Source organism: Ammospiza nelsoni, chromosome 17, assembly GCF_027579445.1.
Source record: "Ammospiza nelsoni isolate bAmmNel1 chromosome 17, bAmmNel1.pri, whole genome shotgun sequence".
NCBI classification, from domain to species: domain Eukaryota; kingdom Metazoa; phylum Chordata; class Aves; order Passeriformes; family Passerellidae; genus Ammospiza; species Ammospiza nelsoni.
This window is the reverse complement of record NC_080649.1, coordinates 11098723-11115914: the sequence shown is the minus strand read 5'-3', so window position 1 is coordinate 11115914 and position 17192 is coordinate 11098723. Positions and strand designations below refer to the sequence as shown.

General features: G+C 48.5%; 1 protein-coding gene across 1 annotated transcript in view; it reads right to left on the bottom strand.

Annotated features, from left to right (window-relative positions):
• CARHSP1 (calcium regulated heat stable protein 1) overlaps positions 1-15060 on the bottom strand; it is a 36317-nt gene extending 21257 nt beyond the window's left edge. The window contains exon 1 of the mRNA XM_059484291.1: positions 14970-15060. The gene's annotated coding sequence lies outside the window, so the exon portion shown is untranslated. The remainder of the gene's footprint in view (positions 1-14969) is intronic.
• Between the last annotated feature and the right edge of the window lie 2132 nt (positions 15061-17192).

The following is a 17192-nucleotide window of genomic DNA, read 5'->3' as shown; positions in this document are numbered from 1 at the left end:
CAGACGAAGATGATAACACCAAAGGGTCAGGATTTTCCAAACTTCCTCCTCCTCAAAATAGACCTGCTGTGCTTGCTGGTACAGAGGAAGTCTCAATTTTCTAAAGCCCTCTCCTCTGGACACCTTGCTTTCAAGGAATGTGCTTGACAGGGCAGGACCATAGCCCTAGTAAGTCACAGGAAAAAATAACAGCAAACAATTAAAACCTTATTCTGATAACTCAGCACACATGGGCTGAGTGAAAACACAGCTTTTAGAATCACATGCTTTCTCTCCTCATCTAAATATAAACCAGCTTGTCAGGTGACAAGCAAAATGCAGAGTATTCACCCATGTACTGCAGTACAGCCACAGAGTGCTGCCTGTCCCCTTCCTCAAACAAGGCTAGAGAGGCAGAATTTTCCCTCCTTTCTTCAAAACACAAAAATATTCACAAATAAAGAAGACTAAATGGAGTTAGAAGTGTGCTACCATATGTTATTGTTCCCATTTGTATTATTTTGGTGCCCTCTGCTCCGCACACATAAAATAAACCAGCGGTGTAGAACATTCAGTGCAGTGTCACTGTAAAAATGTCCTTTTTGTTCTCTGCCCACAGTAAAGGTGGGTGAATAGTCTCAACTCTCATCACTTCCATTGCCGGAGCCCTGCATTGTGCTCAGAGCTGGGTGAGACCTGACCCAAAACCACACAGCTGAAGGCAGAGAGCAGCAGCCACACTTGGCTTCACCGCCACCACAACCTGTGGGGACATGGGGGATGCAGAGCCATGCTGCAGCTCAGTCTCTACAGGCAGGATGGTGCATCCCTGCCCAGGAGAGTGCACTGACTCATCCCTCTGCCCCTGGGCTTCTCTGCCAGCTGTACAAACCAGGCACAGTGAGAAGGATGGGAGCCCGACCGACCGAGATGACCGTGTGTGTACTGCAGGATGGCAGCAGCTCCCATCTCTATGGCAGAGGATCAGCTCATCTGGACCTTCACAAAGACAAAGGTGCAGCTGGGCTCTTTCAGTCGGTGCTGGTGTGGCCACTTGTTGACGTTGTTCATGCAGGATTAGCTCATTTCCCTTGGCAGCCCTCCTGCAGGAGCACAGACACTCTCCCCACTCGCAGGCGCAGCTGGAGGCCGGGCAGTGTTGACACAGGAAGCCTACAGCAAAAACTCAAAACAAAACAAAACCCACACCCCAGCCCTCCCAGCCGCCTCCTCACAAATGCTTTGCCTTCCTAAGGCAGTTACCAGCAGTCTGTAGAGATGTTTCCCAGATGTTATCCTGGGCTCTGAACTGACTCCCTGTAAATCAAGGATCACCCCTGGAACTCGGATGGCAGCCCTTCCTCAGCACCCACAAGTTCCTTCCTCTCTTTTTGACTCTTTTTGACTCTGTGACTAGCTGAACAAACTTTCCTGCAGCTCTCAGAAGCCCCCTGCATCTCCTAACCCACATCCATCAGGTAGAAACCAGGCAAACCCTCTGGTTTTCCTCCAGCCCAGCCAGCACTCTCCCCTTGGCCATGGCAAGGACATCACCCCACAAAGCCCAGCAGCAGTGCAGGCACCCCGAGCTGCCAGGAGCACCCATCCCCCTGTGCCAGCGCTGCAGAAAGGGCAGCAGTGAGATCCCAGCCAGGCCAGGGAGCAGGGACAGCAGCTCTCCTCTGCTTGAGCCAGCAAAACGTGTGCCTGCAGGGATTTACAGAGTGAATGCAGCATGACGTAGGGTGGTGATGTTTTCAGGCTCTTTAGGAAACTCCAGCCACGTGTCACATTACCCTGAAATCGCCCCATATTTCAACATGCATCATTTATCTTTCTCCAAAGTGATTTTTTTTAAATATTTATGTTTAGGAACACACCGAACTGGAATATAAATAAAATGAATTACAGTAGCGTCATGGCAAAAGTAGACTAATTTAACATTTCAAAGCAAAAATATTTTTTAACATACCTTTTTTAGAAAAATTGGCCAATGTGTGCAGAAAGAGACCCCAAAATGCCATCTACAACAAGTGACCTACAAAGCACCTGTAACAAGTGAGCTACAAAGAGCACAATACACGCAGGAGAAATTTATTAAATTCTCCATGAAAAATAAATTTAAAAAGTGATAAGGTTGGGGGTATATAAATGTCACCATAATTTCTCTATACATCTATACATCCTATTTCTCTTAAAGTGTGCCCCATACCTCTAGGAATACCCTAAAAATAGCAGGTTTGGGGAAGTTATCCATTCTGACCAGCACAACACTACCGCAGAAATCTTATCTCACTTATCTCAGAAATCTTATCTCACTACCACAGAAATCTTATCTCAGAGCCCTTTGTGGCACTGGGACCCCATGCACACAAGGATCCCAAGCACTGCCCCTGCACCTCAGGGTGAAGCACTTACAAAACACAAACAGTTACGAAACAGCTTCCAGAGCTTCCCCTTGCAGCTCAGTCTGCATGACCAACTTTCCACAATTAATACTGGTATTTCAATTAGCACTGAAACTCAGAGGAGTTGCAACATGCATGTGACATGTCACAGAGGATTATGGTATTGGCATGATGCTCTTGGAGGCTGCAGAGTGCCCACACACTGGAGTGATTTGTCACTTAATGGAGACCAGGACATGTCCAGTAAAAGCCTAATTATAAGGTAAGCAAAATACATCAAGGAAAATTCTTATAGCTTGTTAGGGTGTACAAATTAATTTGGATTGAAACAGGGTTTAGTTTATAAACAGCAGCAGCTATTTCCAAGCAATCTCAGCACTGAACACTTTGTGCCCAGATGCTGGGGGTGGCCTTCTGCTCCTGCAGTGAGCAGTGTCTGTGTCTGAAGGAAAACCTGCTCAGGCAGCACAAACCCACCCTGCACAGCAGTGATCACAGAGAGGGATGGGGAGGAGCCCAGTCATCAGCAGCCTATACAGCACACTGACAGAGATGAGGACTGCCTGCAGTCCCATGTTTTCCACTGTTCATCAAAGCTCAAAGGAAAAAAAAGGTTTAGGTGGAGGAACTGGATGGCTAGTCAGAATAAGTACATGTTTCAACTGGTTTAGGATTATACTGAAGAATATATGGTGATACCCTGTGGCTCATTTCATCAAAAATACAGAGGAATCAGGATTTTCTCTCACTGGAAATCCAGTATTGATAATGCACAAACTTGTTGCTCCAAGCTGAGCAGAGCTAGCCAGGGTCCTCCACTGGAGTGAGCACAGGAGGCTGTCACAGATGCACTGTCAGCTGCCAGGGGACAGAGTGTGCACAATCCCATGGCAAGGACCAGCTTCCATCCTGCCCCTTGTAAAAAGGTACTTCAGAGGGAGCAGAACAGTGGTAAGGCAACTTCCTCAGGACGTGGCACAGAGCTGTCCCAAGGCCAGCACACCTTCCCTCACACTCTCTCACAGGAGAAGCCCAAGCCCTCAGTTTGCCTATAAAATCTCACTTATCCAGCCCCTTCTGTTTAAAGAACAGATTGCAGGAGGTGGAAAGCCCTCCCCAGCTCATGGTGAGCCTGGACAAGCAGTGACAGGTTCCAGACAAGCATCCTCCTCTGGGAGCTCTTGCAGGCAAGGATGAAGATGGTGGTTGAAGATGATGATGATGGTGGTAATTAGGTTCAAGTGTTGCCCAGTGACTTAATTTGCTGTGCACCTGTAGTATTGGCTGATGTAATCAAATATTTAAATGACAGCAGAAAAGGGGTGGGGGGTTCTCACCTGGGCAGGACACCACAGCCTGTCACCAAGCAGGCAGGTGGCAGTGCCCTGTGGGATGGGCTGGCACAGACATCCCTGTGCCCACAGCACACCCAGGGACACTGAGCTAGCAGCAGCCTGGGGTGAGATGCCCAGCATCCTGCCTGGCTTTTGGTCTGCTAGCTGCCTGCTGGGTGAGCTGCCAGGCTCCAGCCCTGGCTTTCCTGTGGCAGCAGGGACACCCTGTCACTGCAGTGCCCAGCTGCTCCCAAAGCCACTGCTGGCTGGGACACCCTGTCACAGCAGTGCCCAGCTGCTCCCAAAGCCACTGCTGGCTGGGACACCCTGTCACTGCAGTGCCCAGCTGCTCCCAAAGCCACTGCCAGGTGGGACACCCTGTCACTGCAGTGCCCAGCTGCTCCCAAAGCCACTGCCAGCAGGGACACCCTGTCACTGCAGTGCCCAGCTGCTCCCAAAGCCACTGCCAGCTGGGACACCCTGTCACTGCAGTGCCCAGCTGCTCCCAAAGCCACTTCCAGGTGCCCCCACAGTGCCAGAACCCAGAGCAGAAGCACAGACACCAGCTCCCACAGCCCAGCCCCAACCCAGGTGCTCCTTCCCTGAAGCCAAGGACACCAGAGGTCACCCCCAGGAGCCAGTGTTGGTGCCCCCAGTCTCCACAGAGCTGTGATAAGGGTACAGGGCAGTGTGAAGGGAGATCCCAAAGCACCCTGGGGAACATCAGGATGACTTTACTTGATCCAGCACTGGTGGCCAGGTGAGGCTGCCCAGGTCAGAGTTAAACACAAGGTGAGTGCAGTGTGGTGCTTATCTCAACACCTTTCCTGCATCCTCATTTAAAGAGATGGCAAACTAAGAGTTGCATAGTGGTATTCAATAACCTAGGAGAATTATAGGAGCTTCCTGAGCTCATATAATCTTTTAACCTCTGCAGTATCCTGTGGCAGGAAATCTCACAGCTTAACTGTCTATGAAAAAAGGGCCTCCACTCCTTTTAGTGGACTGGAAGAAGAGGCCCTTTTCACAGGGAAATTAAGAAAGGACAGTGAGACCAAAAGGTAACAGCAAATTAGAAAAGGAATATGTAAAGAAACAAATGAGAAAAAGCATTAGCTTGGAGGAGCACACAAGAAAGGGTGTACAGACTTATTCAGAAATCAAACCTTAAATTTTCTAGCAGAAGTGACATAAAGAGGGTAGAGAGCAAGAATAGTTACAAGCTATTTCTGGTGATTTTGCACCCCTCCCCTTTAAATTTCCGAGCACAAATGAAAAACCCTGTGCCTTTTTAAAACAAAACACTCCCCACTTTGTCACTTGAATGGCTGCCATGGCTCTTTCTTAGACAATAAACCCCACTAGTATTAAATATTTCTGAAGATTTAGCTTTGTCAACAAGTTGGTTGGTTTGGGCCAGAAAGCAGATATTATCTATTCAATGTTTTGTGGTCCCCAGCACAGAACCATTGTGCTGGTCACTCCAAGTTCCTGCTGCCTTCATCACTCCTCCATCAGCCAGGACTGGGAACTCTGCTCTGGGATAGCAGAGACAACACTTCATATATCTCATCCTAAACTTGTTAACATGCTCAGTCACAGTGAGCTGATGTGTTTCCCAGACAAAATGCAATATATGGCTAAAAAGGGAATTTTCTGTCCCTTCCAGTGGTTGCTCTCCAGCTTTGGAACCCAGCTCCTCCTTCAGTGTTTTTGCAAGTCTGAAGATTTCCCTCTGCCATTGCTTCCATGCTGGAGCATCCTCCATGAATTTATTCCAGGATTTATTTCATATTGGCAGAAAATATTTATACCAGAACATGAAAATCTCTCATGTGTCTTGTGTCTAAGCATCTTAAAACTCATCTACAAGGCAAATGGGTTATGCAGTGTCATACTATTATAAAGAAGTTATACATATGTAAATCCCTAGGCACTTTTGAAAAGTTCTCCCCTTTTCAGCCTCCTCTGACATCACAAAACTTCAGGCACAATTGTGGTTAAGTTTGCTCATGTGCAACTTTGAGCCTTTTAAGGCTACTGAAATCCCCTGAAATATTTATGTGGCTCAAGTGTTACTCAGAACAATTAGTTCACTGTGTTTCCTCCCTAATCAACATTTTCAATAGGGGAAAACAGTTCACATTACAGAGATCTATAACCATGGAAATTTATGAGGCATCCGTGTATTGGCAAGGAAAACTATAAATCCTCTGAGGATATTTGATCTGCCAGCATTGCAGCAAGCTGCAGTTGGCAGGGTACAGAGTCAGAAACCACTCAAAACCAGCCTGATCCTCACACCAGCTCTGTGAGGCACCCAGAGACCCCAGATGCCCTTCTGGACAGGCCAGGCTCTAATTTCTGGTTCTCCCAATGCACAGACCACGTCCCAGTCTCACTGCCTGACACTTTCTAGGCGTATTTTTAAGCATCCCAGGCTAATAACTTGGGTCTGTTTCAAAAAGATCACTCAGAAATCAATTAAACAAAATGTTTGTGATGGAGATAGAATTATAAACCTACATCAACATCAAGTAATGGCCAAAAGATATAAAATTGACTGAAACGCTTTAAGAAACAGAAAATGCTCTGCATCTGATGGGATGATAGACCTAAAATTTAATGGAGAAGCTTATAGAAGGATGGATGGACAGATTAGATAGATAGATAGATAGATAGATAGATAGATAGATAGATAGATAGATAGATAGATGTTTAAAGTTCACAGGCCCACTTAACAACTGCATTTCTGTTTTTTCTTCCCTCCATTACAACCCTCAACACAATTTCCAGTGTATCTCACCCTGCTGTACCCAAGTTTGTGCTTGTGACCCCAAGACCCCTCTCAGTGTCCTCATGCTCCAGCAGGAGGCAAGTGCTCCATCAACACTGTAAAACTAATGGTTACCTCTTAACTCTCAGCTAAAACTGCCTTAATATGTTTAACTGAAGTCTATAGGATAAGAATTACATAAACATACACAGTTCACAGGTCTGTTTTTTTCTTACATAACCAAATAACTTGTGGAACAGAGAAGATGTAAGCTAACATAGACACCCAAACTCCTTGGCTGAACAGAAAATGCTGCATTTTGCCTCACAGAGCTGCTCAGTGCTGGCAGCACACCTATCCCCACTGCCAGCTGCTGCTTCACAGAACTCTGTGTGATGTGCTGCACTGACAGGCAGCCCCTCCACGTGCAGTCAGACCTGTGGGCATCCAGAGCACACCCCACAGCTCACAGCCTCCAGAGCTGCTCCAGGGACACCAGCCACCCCAATAAACACCCCAAATCCTCTGGCTGCTACACACCCTCCATCACATCCTCTCATACGGCAGCTGGCAAAGCACCACTGATGATGTAGTTTGGAGTTGTAGGGAAAAAATTCTTTTTAATTCTCAAACATGCTTACAGTATCCCTAGTCCAGCCAGCAGGCAACACATGGGGAAATGGGCCTGTGGGGAGTGTGATTGCCCTCCCTGATTATCCTGTGTGCACAAACCAGTCTTTCTGGCTCAGCACATCCAGCCTGTGCTCTCAGCAATGGCAGAAGGAGTCACACTGTGCTGCAGTGGCTGCAAAACCGCAGAGCCAGCACGGGCACGTGTGCGGGGCTGCATTTCGTGCCTATTACACACAACAAAACTATTCACTGCCCTGTGAGTTCCAGAGCCACGGCCCAGTGCTGTGCTGGGCAGGACAGAGCTGTCCAGAACCACAGGCACTGCTGTTGCGCTGTTTGTGGCTGCTCTGTTAGTGCTCAAAAGCCAACACAGACCACAGCAAGGGAAGGGGGGGTCACTGTCATATCTGCTGAAAAATCCCTCACCACGATTTCTTCTCCTGGGAAGATGAGAAGCCTCAGAGAAAAAACAATATTATCTCACTTGCTCTCCCTCTTTTGCTGCTTTGGAATGTGGCTGGAGATTGTTTACCAACAGGTGCATGTTTGATTGGTTTCATGTGAATTGTTTTTAATTAATGACCAATCTCCATCAGCTCTGTCAGACTCTGAAGAGTCAGTTACAAGTTTTTTATTATTATCATTCTTGTTAAGCCTTCTGTCTGTATCCTTTCTCTATTCTTTAGTATAGTTTTAGTATAGCATTCTTTAATATAATATCATAAAACAATAAATTAGCCTTCTAAGAACGGAGTCAGATTCATCAATTCCTCCTTCATCCTGGGGACCCAGCAACACAAAGGGGCAATTCAAGCTTTTCAGGCAAGGTAAACATCAAGTGTTATAGTTGACAAAAAGCAGGCAAATCTTGAGGCATGTACATTCTTCAGGTATAAAACTAAACCTCCATATAGAAGCAGATGTTTAATAGGAAATTATACCAAAGTTTTGTGTTAAAGCAATCATTACCCCAAAAAACTGCATCTACTTCAATCACAGGGGGAATGGGACACACAAGCAGAGCAAACACTGCACACAGGAGCAGCAGTGAATGCCTTTATGAAGGATTGTTTTGATTCAATTTACCTGTTTAGCCACACACTAATAGCTACATGACCTTACAAAACTGGGCCAGAGCCACCACCAAGAGAGATGTGAGATAGTAAAGAAACAAAGACAGGGATATATTTAACAGTGCCTTTGTTATTTTTATCCAGAGCAATGCTTTGTGTGAAACCCAGTGTTACAAGCTAAGGATCCTCAGGGTCTGCCTGCCTCAGGAACAAGCCCCAAGTCCAGAACAAGCCATGTCATGGTACTGCATGCACATCTCGTGGGTTCACCCTGGTCCTGGTGGCCAGGAGAGCCCAGACTGCACAGCTCCACATCATGGGGTACCAGAGAGGGCTCCTCCTCAGGATCCGTGCCAGGGAACAGGCAACGCAGCCACTAAATGTTCAAGAACAAATTTGATTAAAATCCCAGACCCCAGCTGTACCAGTCTAGTGAGTGTCCAGCAAAACCACTTTTGTCCCCATGGGGCTGTGGAAAGTGCTGAGACAGCTCTGCACTAACTTTGTCTCTAATTTCATTCCTCTGGGATGTTTTTCAGGTGAGGTCTGTCTATCTGAAAAGCCTGAGGGATGGAAGGGAAGGTGAGCTTGTGAAAAATGGGCAGTGCAGGCAGCAGCATGGTGACATTGTGATGCTGAGATGCTGCTGGCAGTGCCTGGGCAGCAGCTCTGCCAGATTCAGCCTGGACTGGGTTCCAGCAGTGAGTTCCTGTCCTGAAATCCCTGCTGCCATGGGTAAATGACTCTGCAGTGGATCACACATCCCCAGGGACAGAGACCATGTGTGTCTAAGGCTGGTACAGGGAGAAAAGAAAAAAATCAATGTGAAAAAATAATGTATCAGAAAACAGTGGAACTGCACAAATATTTAAGTACATCAAGATGCTTCTACTCCTGGTGTCCTAAACATTGGTGAGAATAATTTCTAGGACTGACACAGTTCCCAGGGTAGGGAAAAATCATTCTTCTGCATAGAAAAAAAGAAAACATGTTTATTCAGAAACTGAGACCTGTGTAAGATTCAAACACACTTTCTGGAACACCGTATAGCAGAAAATCAATATTCACTCTATTTACTGTCTCCCCTACCTGTAAAATGAAGAGCCCACTACTTTAATAGTTTGAAACAAATTTAAGAACTCCTCCTACCAGTCTCCCTCACAAAGAGACTCCAAGAAAAGGCTATCACCATGTTTCATAATTCTCATTGCTAGATGTCCTTCAAAAATTGGAGAATATAAAGTCACAGTCTCCACAGCTGAGTAAATTTTGCCTTTCCTGGCTGAGATCAACAGAGCTCCTGTTCTGGACCTGCCACTGCACAGATGAGCTGGGTGAGAAGATCCAAACCATGTATTTAATGTGTATTTACACTCCAGCAACAGGCATAAATTTTGTAAACAGGAAATTCTTTGACGTTGCTTTCTGGCAGTTTCATTTACTCTTTTAAGAAATTGACAAGTTGAAATCACGCCCAAGACTTACTTTTATCAAATAACTGATGTAACTGAAAACAAATGCCTTTGACCAGCCTTCTGAAGTCATATCATGAAGGGAAAGGCAGCAGACAAAAAGCACTGAGAAGGCAGGAGCTCATAAAACAATATAGTCCATTTTGCCAGAGGGCCTCCATCAGCGTGACTGGCTGTGCAATGTAAACAAATCAAACATTAAACCAGGACTGACATAAAAAGAAAATTCCTCCCCCACTGGACAGGTAAGATTAAATGTTTATTTCCTGGACACAGTCTAGTCTTTGTCTGGTCATTTTCTTAAATAGCAAATGGCAAAGAATTTGAAAGCTTGGGAAAAGCAGCACTCCTGGAAAACAGAGTTGTGCCTGGAGGAACACCCCATGGCAGAGGGGTCACCATGCCTCCCACCCTGCCCAAAACCAGCTCTGGGAAGACATGGTGGACATCAGATGCTGAATGGGCTGCAAACCTCCTGCAAACAGCCAACTGATAAACAGTCCTTTGGAAGCAGAGGTTCCCATTCCAGTTGTCAGCAATTTCATGTTTTAGTTTTGCTGTTAGTCACCAAGATCTGCAGTTGCAGCAGGCAGCTGCAGCCTGTCCTCCATGGGATGAGTACTCCATGACATGTGACAAGTGGCTGAGCAGGACAGACCCTTTGCTAGAGGCTCTGCCAGCGTGCTGTGGGAGCTCTCCCCACGTTGGCCACACTCCTCTGGAGCCTCCTGGCTGCAGCCCCATCAGTGAGTGCCCCATCCAGCCTGGCTTCAGCTCCCAGGCAGTCCCCAGCACTTTGGCACACAAGCTCCCACCTGGATAACAGCAGCACACACTTTGCTTCCCTCCTCGGGACCAGCCTTAACTCTTAGTGCTCTGTCACTTCCCCAGTCAGGTGCTGCTCATGAGACATGGCACACGACCAGCAAGGTTTAATATTCCAGAGGAAATACCAGGTCAAGGTTCTCTGTTTCCCTTGGTCCCACACAAAGCGCTCTGTGATCAGATCAGGCATGGAGCCATCGGGGTAGGGAACACGTGGTGCACACAGGCCTGCTTGCTTTTTCCAGAGAGAGGTAATAGAGCCCTCCCTTGCAGTTCACAATCCCCTGGGGATTTAACTGCAGGTTGTTTTGTTCTCTCTGTGCCTTCTCGGCTAGCTGATCACTGGGAGGCTGCAGCTCAAGCCCAGGTTTACCTTCCCAGATCTCAGTGCTGGGCAAGAAATGTGGTCACAGACACCAATTATTGCCCAAACAGCTGGGCAAGAACCCAAAGGCCAAATTCACAATTGCTGTCCTTGAAACAGCCCTATTTAAACATCTGAGACCTTGACCCTATCACCAGCTCCTCCCTGCAGAAATACACAATTCAAGGTGAGCAGAGCCTAACACTCGCACCATGGGTCAAAAATTTAATTTTCATTTTCTTTAGACTTCTATTCAGTTTCCAAACTGCATTAATAATGCAAGAGCTTCAACGTGAGTGGCACTACACCCAAGACAATCGTTATTTTTTAAAGATTGGATAGGTTACTTTGTTATATATATATTTATCTATCTATATTTTAAATCGACCCAAAGAAAAAAAGCTGCTGTGCAAACCAATGGCAAATAAAGAACCAGCAAAGCCCTGGAATCCATCAGTAGGACTGTAGCACTGAGGAACCACAGGGATGCAGCTGATTTCAGCGAGGCAGGAGGGGTTTGCAGGCTGCTGAAGCCTGTCCATTAGAGCAGGCCCAGGCTCCCGGGCAGCACCCACGCCCCACCTACCCCGGGGCACTGCAGCCAAGCCTGGGCAGATGCGATCTGACTCACATGGGATTGCACAGCTTCCCGGGGAGGGGGGGGCAAACACACCACTTTAGTGTGCTCCACATGCCCCAGAAATGACAGAAACGAAAGCTGAGTGTCTCCCTGCACAATGCAGAGACAAAGAGAGCGTCAGTTTGGTTCCTCTCCCAGCTGCCACCGAGGCGTGCACGATGCTCCGAGGTGTCACCTCCTGTCAGAGGGGATCCCATCTCTGCATCCTCTGTACCTTAGCCTTTTTCTCAGCCACTAGCTGAGGGAGGGAAACCAAGATCACGGCAGAAAGTGATCTTGCTCTGCTTGTTTACAAAAGCCAGGAGGCATCTCTTTATTCTTGGGAAAGGGAGGCTGTGGGGAGCGATGGCGAACACAGCGCCGGCTGCTCGCTGGGCTCTGCGGGCCAACGTGGGCTCCAGCAGGACAGCCGCAGGCACACACGGCCAGAGAAGGAGAGCAGCACACGGACAGACCCTGGGAGCTGCCTGGCCCACTTAGGGTGGCTCAGCCAGGCCCTGGGAGCTGCTGAGGGTGGCTCAGACAGACTCTGGGAGCTGCTGACGGTGACTCGGACAGACGCTGGGAGCATTCCCTGTCCTTCTGAGGGTGGCTCAGACAGACCCTGGAGCTCTCTGGCCCGCTCAGGGTGGCTCAGACAGACCCTGCCCAGCTGAGAGTGGCTCAGCCAGACCCTGGGAGCTGCTGAAGGTGGCTCAGACAGGCCCTGGGAGCTGCCTGGCCCACTTAGGGTGGCTCAGACAGGCCCTGGGAGCTGCTGAGGGGGGCTCAGACAGGCCCTGGGAGCTGCTGAAGGTGGCTCAGACAGGCCCTGGGAGCTCTCCCTGCCCAGCTGAGGCCTCTCCAGCCATGCTCAAGAGTCCCCGCAGCCCTGGGAGTGGAAAGCCGGGAGCTGCAATCACTGCGGGAGGGGAGGAAATAAAGATCACTGATCCCACATGGGAGTTGCCTCAGAAATGAGGAAAAGACACAGCGAGAGGAGGAAGCAGAACAATTGTCTCTGCCCTGCTCTGAGAGGAAAGGCAAAGCAGTTAGTCAGATGAATGCTTTCTGTTTTTCATTCTATCTGGACAGTGCTGGGAACTGATGCATCATGCAAACCCAAATCACCTCTCTGCAGCTCTCCTTTCTTTACAGTGCTTCAGCTAGCATTTTTGTTTGGTTTTCCATATCAACCTGTTGCAAAAAGCAGGATTTCAGTTTTTAAAACTGTTGTGCAGAAAGAAAAACAAACATTTCATTCCCTTTTTTTTCCTCCTGAAAGACTGCCACCCCCGTGCTGTGCACAATGTTGTTTCCAGCCTACTGGCCCCAGGAGGTGGCAGCTGCCACCCCAGGATGGGATGTGATCCCCACTCATCCTTCCCCTTGATGTTAATGGGCTTTACACTTTGCAAGCTGAATTCTTCTCCTTAGTCTCTGCCAGAAACCTTCCAGACGAGGAAAAGATTAATCAACAACTCTCACCACCAACATCCAGAATATTTATCAACCTAGACTTGAACAGTTACGATACCAATAAATTTTGCCAATGCTGATCCCCATCAGTCCTTTCCCAAGTTTCGAACAGTTACTATCAATCCCTGCCAACTCTACTCCATGCCCAGTGATTCAAAAACCATTCCTCACAGAAACTTGAGATAAAAATAAACAAAAAGATGCAATAAACAACTTCAGCTTTCCCCCTGAAACACCCCAGCCACAATAAGAGACTCCAAATCCTTCTGCACCCCACAGCCCACTCAGGGTGAAATGGAAGCAGGGGAAGGATTTATTTACTTTTGCCACTGTCAGGCTTGACACCAAGAACAACCTTGGCACAGCCTGCTGGTCCTATCACCTGGAAAGAGCCCCACACACCACATTTCCTCCCAGGAACCACATTTGGTGTGGTGCACAAACAGGGCCTGGCAGTTTAATGTAAGAGAGCTCTACTGAAGCAGATACCTTCACGTTCATGGTGGGTTTCATTCTACAGCTGGATATAAAACCTGGATTCACCCTAAGGACAGCACTACCCAGAAAGCCACAGTGGTAAGAGACAGAAGGCAGCATCACCTGGCCTTATCTGGTTAATTTCAAATTAGTTTCAGGTAAGCATTTCTGTGCTTACATGCACATAAAGGAGAGGATGGTGCTGGTCAAAACATTTACAGCCCTGGGCACAGCGGAGGCAGAAGCTCAGGGCAGTGCAGGGTAGCTGCAGCCAGCAGCAGGTGCCCGGGACAGGGGGGACAGGGCAGCGTCACAACCATGCCCTGGGTCACCTCACACATGGGTGTCACAGCACACACGGGCCGTAGGACGAGCCCCTGCCTCAGCTCTGCCCCTGCAAGGGGCCACCTGGGAAAAACATGCTTTCTCTCCTTTACACCCCCACGTAGAAAGTGAAAATAAACCCATTGTCAGAGAACAGGCTCATCTTTCCCACAGTTCCTTTGGCACACACAACTTTTTTTTCCTGTAAATACCCAAAGCCTTCATATGAGTTGGGGCTTTTTTTAACTTTTTTGCTGCATGTTAGTTAAATCTCTTTAGATTTAATGAGATACTAAGAGGTATTTGTGAAAGCCCAAGCCCTCTGCAGCTACATTAACAGGCCTTGCTATCGTCCATTATTAATAATCAACAGAAGGAAAGAAATTATGTTTGCCAAACATAAGATAATAGTCAGAAAGTAAAGGTTAAGAACAGCAGTGAAAAAAAACCTTTCAACCTCACAAAAATTACAACTAGGAGAGTCACGTCAAAGCAGCCTAAAAGTTTTCTGAGACTCTCTAAGAAATCAAATCTAGCACCACAAAAGATTTTGCAAATATTTCTCAGAAGTAGCTCGACAAATCCAGCAAAAACAGTATCAGAAAAGAGCTCCAAATCCCCTCCTTGGAAGCCAAATTCAGAGGCACAGATCCAAAAATCAGCCTCGGAGGCTTCTCTGCAAGAGCAAGAAGTGACACGCACACACATCCAACGTGCCAAGGGAGCACGATTAAAGGGTTGCTTCCCGGTTTTTTTGTTTTCCCCGTTCCCCTGAGCAGAAGCGCTGACTGTAAGAGCGGGCAGTTCACGCTACAGCCCCAGTGTTTAGCGAGGCGCCGAGTTGTGCAGTGCTCCTGTGAGCAGCCAGCGCTGGCTCCTTTCTCTCCCCAGGGCTCCAAAGCGCTGGTTTAGCGCTCTTTGTCTCGCTCGTCATCTCCAGAACGAGCCATCCTCCGAGTAACAACATCACACCGCCGGTCCAAAGCGCAACAAGACAGCCAAAGTGCTAAAAAACCGCAACAAACAAACAAACCAAAACAAAGGAAACTGGCGCTGATCTCTGAGGCGAAATCAATCCACGGCTCCGGAGGAGGAGAGAGCGGCACCGACACCTCCCGGGCGCTCCCCGAGCCCGCTCCCCCCGGCCCGGCCACCCCAACCCCCGAGGGATGCTCGGTCCGAGCCCCCGGGACAGACCCCGCTCACCTGGGCCGGGCTGGGCTGGCAGGACGGGCTGGCGGCGGCCCCGCTGCCCGGGCTGTGTCGGGCTGGCCCGGTCGCTGTGCCGGGAGGGCAGGGCCGGGCCAGCCCCGCTCCGCCCCGCTCCGCCCCGCTCCGCCCCGGGACACCTGGCCCGGCCAACAGCGCCGCAACTTGTCCGGGATGCTGCGGGCAGGGAGCGCCGGCACGGCAGTAACACACAGCAGCCGAGTGGAAACGGTGCGAAGGGAAGGATGGCACGGGCACAGGGCTGAGTGGAACCAGCGGAGTTCCAGATGGATAATCCTGACTGGTGAACCCTCCCCAGTGGTGCGGTGGGGATGAGGAACGCGGCTGTGCTGTGCGCTGTGCCGAGACAGCACACGGTGTGTGCTCTGTGCTGGCATCGTTTGGGTGTGCTTGGCATCTCCTGCATGAGCAGAGCTGTCACACAGAGCCTGCAGCAGGACAGCTGATGGCACAGCCCAGGGCAGCAGTGACAGCAGGCTCCCAGTTAATGGTCACAGACTTTACTGGGAGCACAAAATCCCCCGGAGACCTTGGGACAAACTGTGCTGTCTTCATCCAGCATCCAGCTTCAGCAATGCTTTCATTTGTGCATTATTTCCCTAGCTGATAATAACCCACAGTATTTTAAAAGATGGTTTTACAAAGAGAGCTTAGAAAGTGAATCCATTCTAGTTCTTTTCCACTTGTAGATACCAGACAAAGCATGCCCTCATATCATTACAAAGGCAAGACTATGAATACAGAAGTATACACTCTTGTTGCTGGCCATAATCACACAAGAAACAGCACAAAACAATTTGTGATAAAACTAGTGCACACAAACCTTAGCAGGGCTTTTTTTTTTTTTTTTTCATGAGGAAAAGCAAACAGAAGACCCATAACAGAGTGTGTTTGGCCTGAGACAGGGCATCTAGAAAAGGCCTCATAAAATGCAGCAACCAGCTTCCTATGTCAACCACATGGTTCCCTTCCAAAGTACTTTACTTCTCCATGCCATTCTGTTCCACACAAGATCTCACCTCTTTCTAAGGTACAGTTACAGGACTGATGACTACTTTTGCTTAAAATATTAATTAAAGCTACAATTAAATATTTATTCCTGGCAATCTTTTCTCCTTTGTTTTGTGTGCCAAAACTGCTTTTTCCAAGGTGGAGGAGGATGAATGCACTGCATGAGCAAGCACTGTTCAGAGCAGTCCCCCAGCCACACAATCTGGGACTGCAGCTGTGCTTTCCTCGAAGGTTCAGCACTCCTGAGTCATCCCCCTTGCTTCCCTCTCTCCCTCTGCTTCCCAGGCCGAGACACAGAGCCCATGGGAGTTCTATGGCAATGGATGCCCACAGCCTCAGGCTGGTTTGAGGGACCCTCCTGTGGGTGTGAGTGCAGTGTACCCCCAGCTAGGAAATGGGAATTTGCCTACCTCTTTTTTTCTCCAACAACTGCTGGAGACAGGAGGTTCCAGCTTCCCCCAAACTCCAACTTGTCTCCCTGCCCTTCTCCTTTCTCCCAGCACAATTACTGACCATCAGTTAATCATTTCCAGCCCTCGTTCCTACCTTGCTCCTCCTGTCCCTGGTGTGGGGGGCCGGCAGCAGGGCAGCTCCTTCCCAGGATGCAGGCAGGGCTGGGAATGTTCCCCAGAGCCAGTGCTGCTGGGCTGGGCCAGCAAGGAGCACCTCACAGCTGGGAGGAGGGCAGGAGGAGGGCCAGAGCTGCAGGACTCACCTGCCTCTCTCCTCCCTGCTCACTCAGACACAGCTCTGGGCTGTTGCAGGGACTGAGCACTTCCCTCAACAGTCCTGACAGGGAAAAAAAAAAACAGAAGGATTTCTTGATAGCATAGCATCATTATACCCCTTTTCATTCATTTAAAGTATTCAAAGTGCAATTACTTACACAATTTGAGTCAAGGAAATGAGTGTGTAGGGGGAAGATGTATCAGGTAATGTGATTCATTAGTAATGGTGGGTGATACATGTCCCTGTGCTGCTGCAAGGATGAGGAGGCTTCAATAACTCTTAAATAATTAGATGGGTACTGCTTGTCAACACAGGGCAAATGTTGCCCACCTCTATTGAAAAGGCATGAATTGGTCTAGGATTGCTCCACACATCACAAAGGGAATCCTGATTTCCAGTTGGGCTTCAGAACTATTTAATCTAAGAGCTATGGTTGGCACAAGCACAGGGAGTGTAGGC